At 50.8% G+C, this 13,824-nt stretch overlaps 1 pseudogene; it reads left to right on the top strand.

Moving 5' to 3' along the window:
* Positions 1 to 10,706: 10,706 nt before the first annotated feature.
* On the top strand, positions 10,707 to 11,290 carry LOC109200941 (H-2 class I histocompatibility antigen, L-D alpha chain-like; annotated as a pseudogene).
* Positions 11,291 to 13,824: the final 2,534 nt, after the last annotated feature.

The following is a 13,824-nucleotide window of genomic DNA, read 5'->3' as shown; positions in this document are numbered from 1 at the left end:
TTTGATCCTTAGTAGTCTGCAGACACACGTTGTGTGCATTCCAGAGCACTCTGGCTTTCACACCCACATCTTGGGAGCATGGGAGAGGCCATGCCTTGTCTTATTGTTTTATGGTATAGGAGGACACCTACTCTGTATCTGGTTAAGCATAAGAGCCTTTTGTTTAGATGGACCGCTAGACTCCTGGCACCAGCTTTGAGGAGTCTTCCTAGGGTCACATCTTGACCCCACACACACACACACACACACACACACACACACACACACAAGGTATTCTTTGTTCACATGTATACCTATGTAAGATGTCATATGTTAATGAACCTATGCATATTCATGTAACCACAATAAAAGGAGTGCTATGGGGAACCTGGCTGAGAGTCTCACGGAGGTCAAGTGGGTGGAACGACACTTGGCTCCAGACAGGCCTCCTCATGCATGAGTAACACAAAGAACTTTGCCTACTTGTGTCTTGCTTTGCTGTGTAATTACATTGCCTTCAACGTTCCAGCGAATAGGTTCAAGCTACAAACCTATCAATGTGAATTTGCCTTTCTTTTACTTACATACCTAATGTCACATGATTACACTTTTACCATAAGAAGGCTTTTGAAAAATGTGTAAGGTGATGATTAGGTGGAGAAGAAGCTGCCTCCTGTTTCTGGTGCAGCAGACAGAGATGATTACTAGAGACAAACTCAGATCAGTGGATCAAAGACTCTCAGTCCTTCTTAAGTTTTTACTCTTACAGACCATTGTCAAATGAATTGAAGTCAGCTGCCACTTATCCAGACTCAATTTCACAGTAGTGCTTCTCCTTCGTTGTTGATTATTATTCAACAGACCATAAAAATCTGTAACTGTATCTGTAATCTGTAACACACACGCATGTATGTATGTATGTGTGTATGTGTGTGTGATCTTTCATTGTTATATAAAGCACGATGACAAATAACAATTAGACTTATTCTACCGACAAACTTAAGGTATGTATTTTTGTGTGTGTAAAAGAGAGACAGAGGGGGGAAAGCGTTTTCACGTGTGTGTGGTGGCAGAGGGGTAATGCCTCATATTATTTTGGGGAAATTAAGAGAAATAACGCCCTTGTACCACTTGTTTTTTTGGATTTTTTTGTAGTAGCCAAAGAGAGTCTAACTACTACTGCAGCCAAAGAGAGTCTAACAGGCTTAGTTGTGAGCCGAATGTTAGTATTTAGCTGTACACTGTGTTCACCGCCTCCAGATAAATAAAGTTCTTCTGGTGCAAACTTGTGACGGCTCTCTCCATCCCTTCACTACCATAAGGGTTGAAGATGGTGGGTGAAAAGAACGGCAGAATATTAGAGCTTTTTAAGCTAAGTAAAAGCACAATTGAGTTGGTCCTGGTTGGAAATAACCCGCAGCCTTCTACATAACCCCGCCCCTCATCTGGTCCCCCTTACCCCGCCTCCTCCTCCCCAGTCCTTTTAAAAACCACAACGGCTGTCTCCTCCACATCGTCTAAAAACAACCATGACTCTCCACAGCTTTGGGATGCCCTCGGCTCTTTCTCCTTCATCCCTCCGACCATCAGCTGCTTATACACCACCACCGAGCCCTCCGATGGATCTGGCTACTCCACCATCGAGCCCCCCTCAGGCCTCATCATCTCCGGCCGCTATGCTTGCAGATACTCCACCCAGGGCTTCATCACCTCAAGGCTGGAACTCGCCCGGCCACCCTCAATTAGCCGCTCTCGGCTGGCAATCACCGGAGCAGACCCCGGCAAGCACCTCAGTCTCCGGGGCCTCGCTGTGGGCTTTGGGCGACCCTGTGTGCCGGGCTCTTTTCTGAGAGCCTGACGACAATGATCCCCACCCCGGCGAGAACCGCGGACAGCTTTCGCCCGTGCACAACGATGAGGCCGCGACTCTCCTCCCCACCGCTGTTTTTGAACTTATAAAATTAACTCTCAAGTACCTTATCATGTCGCTACTCCAGAAACACCGACAAGACGTGTGTCAAGGATGCAAGGTCTCCCACCCCTCACAGAGACGCCATTCTTGTCTTTTCCCGCTGGAAAAATATTACTTTTTCAAGTACTATGATGAACTCTGGAAAAGATTATGGAATGGACATTTCACCAACACATTATTACAAATTTTACGGTTAGAAGGGTTTTCACCACCACCGGAGCAAGTCAGAGGTGTAGCTCAAGCATATCTCTTTGAACTCAGAGATGCCCGAGACATAGAGTGCGCTCTCCAAGAAATTGATGCCAGCGTCACAGAAGTTACCCGCACCATAATCGATCAAGTACTAGACGACAATTACTCACTGTGGCTATCCTAATATTTGTTTTTCTTCTCTTTCCTATTATTTTTTCTTACTGTTAAGTTTTCTTACTGTTAAGTTTTTTGTTTTTGTTTTTTTTGTTTGTTTTTACTCGTTTCAGATGTAATGTTTTTTTTGTTTGTTTGTTTTTTACTTTGTTTTTTACTATGTATTGTTTTTCATTACATCAAATAAATTGTTTTTGGAAAACCGTTACATGAAATAAAACCTTTTTGGAAAAGCATTGCAAGAATCAAACTTATTATTTTTTCTTTTTACTAGAATCAAAGTGTAATGTTTTTAATGACAACAAATAAAATATTTTCATGAACTTGTTACATGAGATAAGTAACTTTTCGATCATGAAATAAAACCATAGTTAAACATGACTTCAAAGAACACACATGGCAGAACAGATTCTATTGAAACGCACATATTACGACCCATCTCACCCCGGTAGTTTTTGCGGAGTGCAAAAATTGATTAAAAGCGTGCAGGATGAAACTGGTACAAAGATTAATGCGCAAACAGCTCAAAACTTCCTCGCAGAACAGGACGCTTACACCTTGCACCGTGCTGCACGCCTGCACTTTCTGAGAAACCATGTGTTTGTCCCCAGACCTCTTAATCAATATCAGGCAGACCTTTGTGATATGCGAGCGTTAGCTGAGCATAACGATAGCTATCAATATTTACTTACAGTTATAGATGTTTTCTCTAAAAAAGCTTATGCAAGAGTCTTGAAAAACAAAACAGAAGTTCAAGTCACTAAGGCTTTTGAGTCTGTCTTAAAAGATAGCCAAATTCCTCAAAAGCTACAAACAGATAGTGGAAAGGAATTTTTTAATTCCAGTTTTCAATCCTTAATGAAAAAACATGGTATAAATCCTTTTGCTACAGGGAGCGATCTAAAAGCCTCAGTCTGTGAAAGGTTTAATAGAACTCTTAAAAGTAAAATGTATAGATATTTCACTGCTCAAAATACACGTAGATATATCGATGTGTTACAAGATTTATTACACAGCTATAACACTAGTTATCATCGTTCCATAAAAATGGCCCCCAATCAAGTAAAATCAGACAACGTAGCGTTAGTATTTCAAAACCTATATGGCACTTCTCCCTCTCGTTGTAGAAAAAAACCCATGAAATTTAAAAAGGGGGATCATGTCAGGTTGTCTAAAGTTAGAGGTGTGTTTGATAAGCGTTATGAGCAAACATTCACCAGCGAGGTATTTACTATTGATCAATGCATACCTAGAGACCCTCCTGTTTATAAAATCAAAGATTACGATGGGGAAGAAATTATCGGTAGTTTTTACGAGCATGAGCTGCAGAAAATCGCTCTTGTCAAGGATAAGCTCTATCACATAGACAAAATTCTCTCGAAACGTAAACAGAGGGGACAGATTTATTTCCTGGTGAAATGGAGGAATTGGCCTGAAAAGTTTAATATCTGGATTAAAGCCAGTGAGCTTAAAAACCTCACATAACAAACTCTGCACCTCACTCTCAACAGGGGTAACCTTGGTAACGGTTCAGCATGACTCTCAGGGCGCAGGGTTTTTACGTCACACTACCATCAAACGCAAGTCTGAATGTATTTAAAAATAATACAAGTAGCTCTTTCCGTGTGGATTTGGCTCACCATCTCAATCTCGATGGGGCCTGGGAGGTGGCTCTCACTGAAATTTCATATCCCTATACATGGCTTAATCTCCCGAATGACAAGGCTTAGTTTGAATGGAGGAAGAAGGGCGATGCTGAGCAGCGGCCTGATGATGTGGTTAAGACAAAAATACGTGCTGGCTTTTACGAGGATGCTAACACGCTAAGAGCAGAGGTTGAAGCCTGCCTCAGGCGTCTCGAGTCGGATATTTATCTGAAATATCACCCCATTGTTAAAAAGTTTGAATTCACAGCTGGAGGGATATATCAGCTCAGGTTTTTCCCTCCTCTCGCATATATGCTTGGTGTACCAGCAGGTGTCTGGCAGCGGTTTGAGCACAAATTTGCCCCATATCCTGCAGATATAAAAGCTGGATGTTATCATCTGTTTTGCTATTCTGATATAGCAGCCTTACAGCTGGTAGGTGATAGCTATTCGCCCCTACTGCGTACTGTCAGAATAGAGGGCAATTACGGAGATATCGTGAACCTGTGCTTTAACCCTTGTGCGCCCGCCTGCTCTCGGGGCGTGGGTCGTGGAGACCCCCGAGGGGCGTGTGTGTTATTATGATGGTGATGGTGGTGGTGGTGGTGGTGGTGGTGATGGTGGTGGTGATGGTGATGATGGTGATGGTGATGATAGTGATAGGGTGGGGGGGGGGTCGCTAGGACCCCCTCGGGGCATATGCGTTATATTCATGATGGGTGTGGGGGGTCGCTAGGACCCCCTCGGGGCATATGCGTTATGATGATGATAGTGTGTGTGTGTGTGTGTGGGGGGGGTCGCTAGGACCCCCTCGGGGCATATGCGTTATGATGATGTTTAGGGTGGGGGGGGTCGCTAGGACCCCTCGGGGCATATGCGTTATGATGATGATAGTGGGGTCGCTAGGACCCCTCGGGGCATATGCATTATGATGTTTAGTGTGGGGTCGCTAGGACCCCTCGGGGCATATGCGTTATGATGATGTTTAGGGTGGGGGGTGGGGGTCGCTAGGACCCCATCGGGGCATATGCGTTATGTTCATGATAGTGTGGGGGTCGCTAGGACCCCCTCGGGGCATATGCGTTATGTTCATGATAGTGGGGTCGCTGGGACCCCCTCGGGGCATATGCGTTATGATGTTTAGCGTGGGGGTCGCTAGGACCCCCTCGGGGCATATGCGTTATGATGATGTTTAGGGTGGGGGGGGTCGCTAGGACCCCTCGGGGCATATGCGTTATGATGCTTAGCGTGGGGGTCGCTAGGACCCCTCAGGGCGTATGCGTTATGATGATGATGATAGTGGCGGGGGAGGGGGGGTCGCTAGGACCCCCTCGGGGCATATATGTTATGATGATAGGGTGGGGGTCGCTAGGACCCCCTCGGGGCATATGCGTTATGTTCATGATAGTGTGGGGCGTCGCTAGGACCCCCTCGGGGCGTATGCGTTATGATGATGATGATAGTGGGGGGGTCGCTAGGACCCCTCGGGGCATATGTGTTATGATGATGATAGTGGGGTCGCTAGGACCCACTCGGGGCGTATGCGTTATGATGATGATGATAGTGTGTGTGTGTGGGGGTGTCTCTAGGACCCCCTCGGGGCATACGCGTTACGAATCGCAAAGTCCTCAGAACGCCGGCTAAAGCGAGACGTGGCGCTCTGCATTAACCTGCTCTCTAGTATAATCTCATTCTCATTCTCGTCCTTCTCCTTCGTGTAAAGGATGATCATCGGTCTCCTAAAAAACGTTTAGGGTGGGGTGGGGGTCGTTAGGACCGCCGAGGGGCGCTTGTGTTACTACGACGTCGGCGGCATCTGGGAAGCGGCGTTGCGTGAAGCGGCGTTGCGTGAAGCGGCGCAGTTGGGACAGTACTTGACGGCGCAGTTGATGCACACGTGCGCTCGGCACTCGCGGCACAGGATCTTGGTCTTGACGTCTTTGCTCCTGGGACACACGCGGCACCGTCGCCTCTTGACCGGAGAGGAGTCGCGCGGCGTAGCGTCGGCATCGTCGGCCTCGGTAGTAGTAGTAGTAGCAGCAGTAGTACCTCGGGCCATGACTCGGCCTCCTCCTCCTCCTCCTCCTCCTCCTCCTCCTCGCGCTAACGCCCTGGCTTCGATCATGGGGCACGCGAGCGCTTTGCCCAGCCGCTCGAGGAAGAGCCTTCGTTTGTTGAGCTTGCCTGCCATCCAGTCGGGGTGAATTTCCCTCCAGAGCACGAACGCGTTGTAGGCTGCCACATCCACCATGTTGTGGAAAAGGGCCACGGGCCACCTGCAGGTCTTTCTCCTGCAGCTGTACGTGCTCACGACCTTGTCCAGGTTGTCGACGCCTCCCTTGGTGCGGTTGTAATGCAGCACCAAGGGCGGTTTGCCGCCGCCGCCGCCGTTGCTTTTGCTGCAGCTGCTGTCGCCGTTGCTGATGCGGCGGCGGCTAGGCCGGGGCTCGGGGCCGGAGCGTCGGTGGTAGCGAGGAGCTGTGGTGAGGAGCAGCACGTTCTTGTTCTTTTTGGCCACGTAGGAGAGGATGATCGTGTCTGGCCCTCTTCCTCCTCCTCCTCTCCTCTTCCCTCTCCTCGTGGCGCGGAGCCGGCGAGTACTACGGATTCCACAGAGCCCACGGCCCTGCCCTTGATGCAGCGCAGCTCCCTGGGGATCTCGGGTCTGTTCGATCGCAGGGTGCCCAGCACCGTGTGGCCTCTTTTGCGAAAGAGCCTGTCGGCGAGCTTGCGCGAGGTGAAAAAGTTGTCGCACGTGACGTTGCGTCCCAGCGGCAGTCCCTCGGTGAGGTCCACGACCACTCGAGCGGCCAGGTGCTTTTCGGGAGGGCCGCGCTTGTCGGGCTTGCCGGTGCAGACTTGCATCTTCCACGCGTAGCTGGAATGCGCGTCGCATGCCACCCATATCTTGATCCCGTACCTGGCCGGTTTGCTGGGCATGTACTGTCTGAACGGACACCTTCCTGATGGCGAGAGAGAGAGAGAGACAGAGGGAGAGAGAGAGAGAGAGAGAGAGAGGTGGGAAAGTGTGGGGGGGGAGATTGGGGCAGAAACGCAAGAAGAAGACACGTGAGTTTGACAGAGAACGCGCTTGCAAGCGTGGAAGATATAAAGAGTCATGTAAAAGCACACACGCAGAACCCGACGACAACAATGCCCAGAAAGCTAGCGTTGTCGCCGTTCCCCGCTCCTCTTCCTCCTCTCATCCCCCAGTCACGCACGCACGCGCACAACACACACGCACAACACGCACCACGTACGTACCTCTGAACGGCACCAGTCTCTCGTCGACGGTGACCTCCGGTCCGGTCGGTACATGGCGGGCAGCCTCGCGCACCACTCGTCCCACACGGCTCTGATGGGGGCCAGTTTGTCGTGGTCGCCGCCGCCGCCGCCGTCGCCGCCGTCGCCTCGCACGGCTCATCTGGCCTCTCTGTCGTCGAAGCGCAGCGCGCTCGAGTAGGCTCGAAAGGTCTTGAGCGGCATCGCGGTTCTGAACACGGACCTGCCGCTCTCGGCGTCCCACAGGCTCTCGCAGGCCTCTCCCCGGGACCTGTACACGCCGGCGAGCACGAGCAGCCCCACGTAGGCCCGGAACTCGACGCGGCCCATGGGCTTCCACCCGTCGATGGCGGGCCTGCGCTGTCCGCTTCCAGGTTGGTCATGGCGATCACCGAGTCCTCTATCTCCGGCGGGAAGTAGGCCATGAACGCGGAGGCCTCGTCTCGCGCAGCCGCAAGGGCCTCTTCGGTGGGGCCTCGTCCTTGCGGCTCGAGGTCGTCGTTGTCGTCGTCTTCTTCTTCTTCATAGTCTTTGTCGTCTTCTTCATAGTCTTCATCGTCTTCCTCTTCTTCTTCTTCTTCTTCTTCTTCTTCGTCTTCTTCTTCGTCGTCATCATCGTAATCGTCGTAATCGTCGGCTACATCTGCGTCGCGAGTTTCACTGACAGCGCCGTGGCCGTGATCGCGCCCAAGATCATGAACACCACCTGCAGCACGGCCGGCGTCGTCCTCTTGCCAAAGTCCCCCACCCCGGTTCAGCGCCTGCTTCTTCCTCTTCCTCTCGGCGAGCCGCCGTCCTGGCCAAGTTGCAACGGCGTTTCGTAGCCGTGATCTTGTGCGGCCACACACCCATGGTCCGCCACCTCGTCATTTTCGTCCTCCCGATCCTCCGAGTAGCTCTCCTCGTCTGCGAGCGTTCGGGCTGTCGAGTCGTTATCCCCCTCGGCCTCTTGCTCTTCTTCCTCGGTCTCTTCCTCCTGATCCTGATCCTCCTCCTCCTCCTCCTCCGAGTTCTCCTGTTGTTGTCGTCGCTGCTGCTGCTCTTGGTCTTCCTCGACCCCTAGCCCTCGATAGCGAAACGTGGCCGGTCGCAACAACCCAGACACCGGAGCCGACCCCGCGTAGGCCAAAACCGTCGGTGATGTTGATGGCGATGGTGAGGAGGACGAGCACCGTGACACCGACGGCGAAAGCGCTATGCCTGTACCGCCGAGCTTAGCGCTCTTTCGCTCCCACGGTCTAGTGCGTGACATTGCCTTTGTCTAACGAGACCCCCTTGTTGTCGTCGCCCTCGCCCTCGCCTCCGTAACCAAACACCAACACGCTTAGTACCCACCATCCGCTTTCTTATCATCTCGCCGTGAGGCTCGCTCTGCTTTCGCTAGGGTGTTCCTCGACACACACACACACACACACACACACACACACCGTACTGACTCTATCCTTCCATCGAGAGCGGTGGGGATCGTGAGACCCCAAACCCCCTTGCTACCTCCGCGGGGGACCCGCGTCCCCTGGCCGACAGACCGACCGACCCCGCCAGGGAGCATCAGGGTTAACAGTGGCCTCCGCTGGCCCAGCGCCATAGAGCCTGCGCGAAAACTTACTCATTTCAGCCAGGCGGATCGCTGCTGCCGGTGGAAAGGTGGGGCTCGCGGAGGTACCTGGAGTTGCCTGAGAGTGTCTGGAGTTGCCTGAGAGTGTCTGGAGTTTCCTGAGAGTGTCTGGAGTTGCCTGAGAGTGTCTGGAGTTACCTGAGAATGTCTGGGTGCCCTTTTTTGTGCTGGGTGCCCTTTTTTGTTCTCTGCTTGGCACTGTTGGGATCAGATCGGGGGGTACTGGGAGATGACCATAACACTGATGTTGTGCACATTTCTCGATGGGGTGCTCGGTCGACAGACAAATTCACTTGTGACACAAACAAACTCACACGAGACAGAACCACATTTTTACATCCGGCGCTCTTTATTCTTCATCGTCGTGAAATTACATTACAAAGAATGTGAAAACGCTTGACATGAAAACGTTCTATAAGTTCTTGACTCGGGGTGTATTGCAAAATGAAAGCACACAGTACAACAGCACACATCGGAAATATCCACAAGTCGGTGGCTGCCTGGGTTATTCTCCGCTGTTTCACCCCTACTGAGAACGGTATATAACCTGGACGGATCCACAAATGCGATCAGACGCTTTGAGTCGAAGGGTTGACAGCGGCCGTGTGTAACGGAGACACAAATACTGTCATGTCGCAGGTCTACAGCATACGTTTGGTGCACCCAAGGACGGAGCTCCCGGACAGCGAGATACGCCTTGTGTGGTTCCGGTGCCGCCCTTGGGCTGAAGACATCATGAAAACACACATGTTATCTGCTAACACATTGGACAGGATCAAATGCCCGGAAGAGCTGGCTGTGATGGCACCCTGTCACATAGACCTCATGGACCTGGAAGACATGAGTGACATGTGCTTAGACGGCTTTAACATGGTGGACTTTTGGTTTCATTGTAAACTGGAGTCGTTCATGGCCGGATGGGCTCGTTGGTACGTGCACGTGTATCGGGTGACTGGTGTGGGATGGGGTATGACCTTGCTGCTAGATGGCGAGGGCAAGACGGTGGCGGACGTGGAGGTCCTGTCGAGGAAGCTGTGGCTTGCTTACAAGACATACTTTGAATGGCAATGGGTTGTCAAGCAACCTGGGCGGCCGGGGATACGCGTAAAGCCGACATCATGTATGGGGAACACGAATACGAAAACCGACGGATAAACTGCTGTGTGTCTCCATCGAGGGCGAGCGAGGTGACTTTGGACGAGTGGTTGACGATCGGATGACCGCGATGCCGCGTATGGGCGAGGTTTATCGGACTGAACGTCACGAAGGAGAGTGTCTTCTGTGGTGTCACACCAACGATGATGATGAGAAGCGAAAGGCATCGACGATTAGGCTGTGGTACCCCGAACAGTAGAACGGGGGGCCAAAGTATGCACTGTATTGTATTGTGTCGGTTTGTTATCATACTGCTTGTAATAATAAACCTACATGAAACGTTACGTGTTGTTGTTATGTGTGGGACTCTCATTTCAGTCTAGTCGTCCGCTCTTCCAACACCACAAACACTGACTTACTCCATTGCGGCGAAACACGCTCACCCCGCTTCTGCGTTTACCGTGCTGTACTTGTACATAAAATCACACACATTGCACAACTATAAGTGAGAGACCTCTCAGTTACAGCGTTCGTTTCTCGCAAAGACCGACACACACGTGGGGATGGCTAGGTCTTAGCTGGGGTATATGCGGTGTATGTGGAACAGGGCAGCCGGGGTGGGATTTGTCGGTCGGACAGCGAGCTTTGTTGTGAGACGGCGGAAACGTTGGCGAGTTTATTTGCCCGAACACTGGGAGAGTTTGTGATCACTTGCATTTCCACACCGCACATAATTGAGGTAGCTCTTACGATGGACGCGTGGTATGTGTTTTTGTACTTTGTCACGCGTATGCTGACGGTGAATTCGGCAACTCATTCGCTGATCTACATTTATACAGCGCTGTCCGCAGACCTCGGCTTGCCGGGTGTGCATAAGTTTACAGCAATAGGTCTACTGGACGGTAAACCCTTTGACCGTTTTGACACCGACAACCCACGGAAAACCCCCACAACAAACTGGGCTAGACAACACTTAACTACTGAATACTTGGATAAGGGCACGCAGAGTCGACTCAGCAAGCAGCAATGGTTTGGCGTAACCTAGATGTCGTGATGACTCGGATGGACACTCGGCGTCCGATGGGGATGTACATGTTCTACAGTGGTTACACGGATGTTATGGGGAAACGAACCCCTCCGAGGAGAGGCTGCGGTTTGTCCGCGGGTGGATAAGTACGCTTACGATGGTGACGATTAATGTCTTTTGATTATGTCACGCTGAGGTGGTCAGCTGCGACCGAAGCGGCGAAACCCATCGCGGACAAATGGAACGGTGTGACCGTGTTAACGGAATACACCAACGGCTATTTGCGCGACGAGTGTATCGGATGGTGACTAGGTTGTTGGATACAGCCAACGGAACTGAGAGAAAGGGCAATCGTCCTGACGTGTACGTGTTTGCACGGAAGACGCGCGACCTATTCTCACATTGATTTGTATGGCATCGGGTTTCTCCACAAACACACCTGCTATGACGCTGATGAGAACGGCCGAGTTCTCAGTACGGACGACGGTCTCAAGGTCTTTGACATTCTCCCAAACAACGACGACACGTTTCAACGACGGATCGCTGTGGATATATTACAATCTGACAAGGGGAACTTCACCTGCAACGTGTTGGAGGAGGACACTGGGTATCACGCTATCAAACACTGGCGCCTGGAGGATCGCAAAACTCTTCGCGCAGTTGCCTGGTCGAACATTGTTTTGCTCTGGGCCTTACTGCTGTTTTCGACAATGGTGTTTTTGTGCACTGCTGCTCTGTATCCGGTGGTGGTGTGCATTATACGAAAGCGGAGGACTGGACAAATTGCAAATCAAACTGATTCTTGTGCGCAACACCACGGCCTAAAAGATGAGACATCTGGAGTTTGATACATAGTGCCGTATGCGTGTATGTCCCAATAATGATTTGTCATATAACTGCTGTACTGTGGTGTTTACGGCTAACAGCAACATCAGAGTACCCAGACACCATTGATTGTTACTGCATTTTATTTTCTGCAACATAGCATAGACCATAAACCATACCATCTGTGTATACAACACATTGTTTACATAGGACTGTGCTTTACTTTACATTCTTCACTGCAACAGTATAACAACGCAAGTCTCGATTGCATGGGAGTACATTGATAACAATACAAAAATGTAACAGTATAAAAACACAGCATAAATTTTATACCAACAGTGTAAAATGCTAACCGTAATTGCACAGGAGTACACTGACAACAGTGTAAACAGTGGCACTGGTGATTACATGTAATACGTTAGGGTGTATGCATGATGCAAACACATAAGGCAAAATCTTCAGTTCATTTCTTCCCTAGGCTACAATGTCATCGCATTGGCCTCCGTTGTATACAAACGTGATACGAAAACACAAGAGTACAATCGTGTACTAGTAGATGGCACACACAATGCTTCGTGACCATTGGCATGCTTTATATGGAATACAAAACCAATATTCAGCGTTATCATTTCTTACAGCGCTGTCATTTCATACGGATTGCGCTGCTGCAAGTTATAGTCCACGTTGACCCTTTTCTTCTTTTTCAAGCACATCCTGCAGCATAGCACACAGCACACGCAGCTGGCTATCGCTACTATAATGACTACAGAGATAGCTATGTACAATCCGTAGGTTACCAAGAATGAGTCTTTGCTGTCTTGATACAAGTCTCGCCGCTCTCGACGCGAGCGGCCTCTTCTTCAGAGCAGCGAACACGCTAGAATACTCGACCTCTTCGTCCTCGCTCATGTCATGTCGATAGTTCTCCTCCTCTTCGGTCAGAGGGTGACCCGTGAGCTCAGCCAGAGCTGGAGTCCGCCGTTTACGTCTTTTGCGTAGAGGCTGTTTCCCACTTTGATTATCTGCTGAATGTCGCCAGTTTCTCCTCGGCACCCCTACGGATTTGGCGAACTTGACGATGACATCTTTGTTGCTGACCACAGCGGCTCCTATGGCTTTAGCTGCCCCTTGCCTTATCGGACGTTGCAATCCTTTTGACGGCCTCCAGCTTCTTCTTCAGCTTCTCTGCCGCCGAGCCTTCGTGTCGATCCTATACACACCCTTGGCTACCGCAACTTTGCCCGAACTGACCTTCGTCGAGCCCGCGTACACCTCGCAGTTTGTCGAGGAACACTCTTGGCACAGCTTCACTAGGCACTCTTTCAGCGTCTGCGCGGTTTGGCATTGAGCGGCCTGTAGGGTTTCTGTCTTGGGGCATCTGTATGACACTTTGGCCTCGGTCGAGCCGTAACTCCTCAACTGCGGCCCTTCCAGGCTGGAGGTGAGGATTCTACTGTTGTCGTCCTTTTTGGAGTACCCCTTGAACAGCCTGGTGTCGTCGCACTGCTGCACGGCGCAGGCTTTGCACACCAGTTGCTTGTACGTCTTGTACGTGGAAGTGCGGCCACACTAGACGCGTCCACTGTGGCGGTCTTACCGTTCAGACATTTCGCACTGTAGCTCTTCTTGGTCGAACTGCAGCTGGTGGAGTAGAACAACGCTCCTAAGCACAGGATAGTGTAGACCGCTGTCTTCATAGTTGACAAATTAACCGTAGATGCTTCTGCGTGACTCTGATGTCTGCGTCTAGAAACGAGCTATGTCCTTAAGCTGTTGCGTTCTCTCAGCAGTGGCAGACTGTTGGGATAAAGCGGCCTGTTTGGGGTAGTATTTAATCGAAGTCACAATGCCTTGTTGCCGACCTGCAGCGCTTTCCTCGTCGACCTGCAGCGCTTTCCTCACCAACCTGCAGCGCTTTCCTCGCCGACCTGCAGCGCTTTTCTCGCCGACCTGCAGCGCTTTCCTCGCCGACCTGCAGCACGGACCCTGCTGATTCTGGTCGGCCTGGAGATGGTAA

Source organism: Oreochromis niloticus, unplaced genomic scaffold (assembly GCF_001858045.2).
Source record: "Oreochromis niloticus isolate F11D_XX unplaced genomic scaffold, O_niloticus_UMD_NMBU tig00002563_pilon, whole genome shotgun sequence".
Lineage (NCBI taxonomy): Eukaryota > Metazoa > Chordata > Actinopteri > Cichliformes > Cichlidae > Oreochromis > Oreochromis niloticus.
This window is presented reverse-complemented; position numbering and strand designations above follow the sequence as displayed.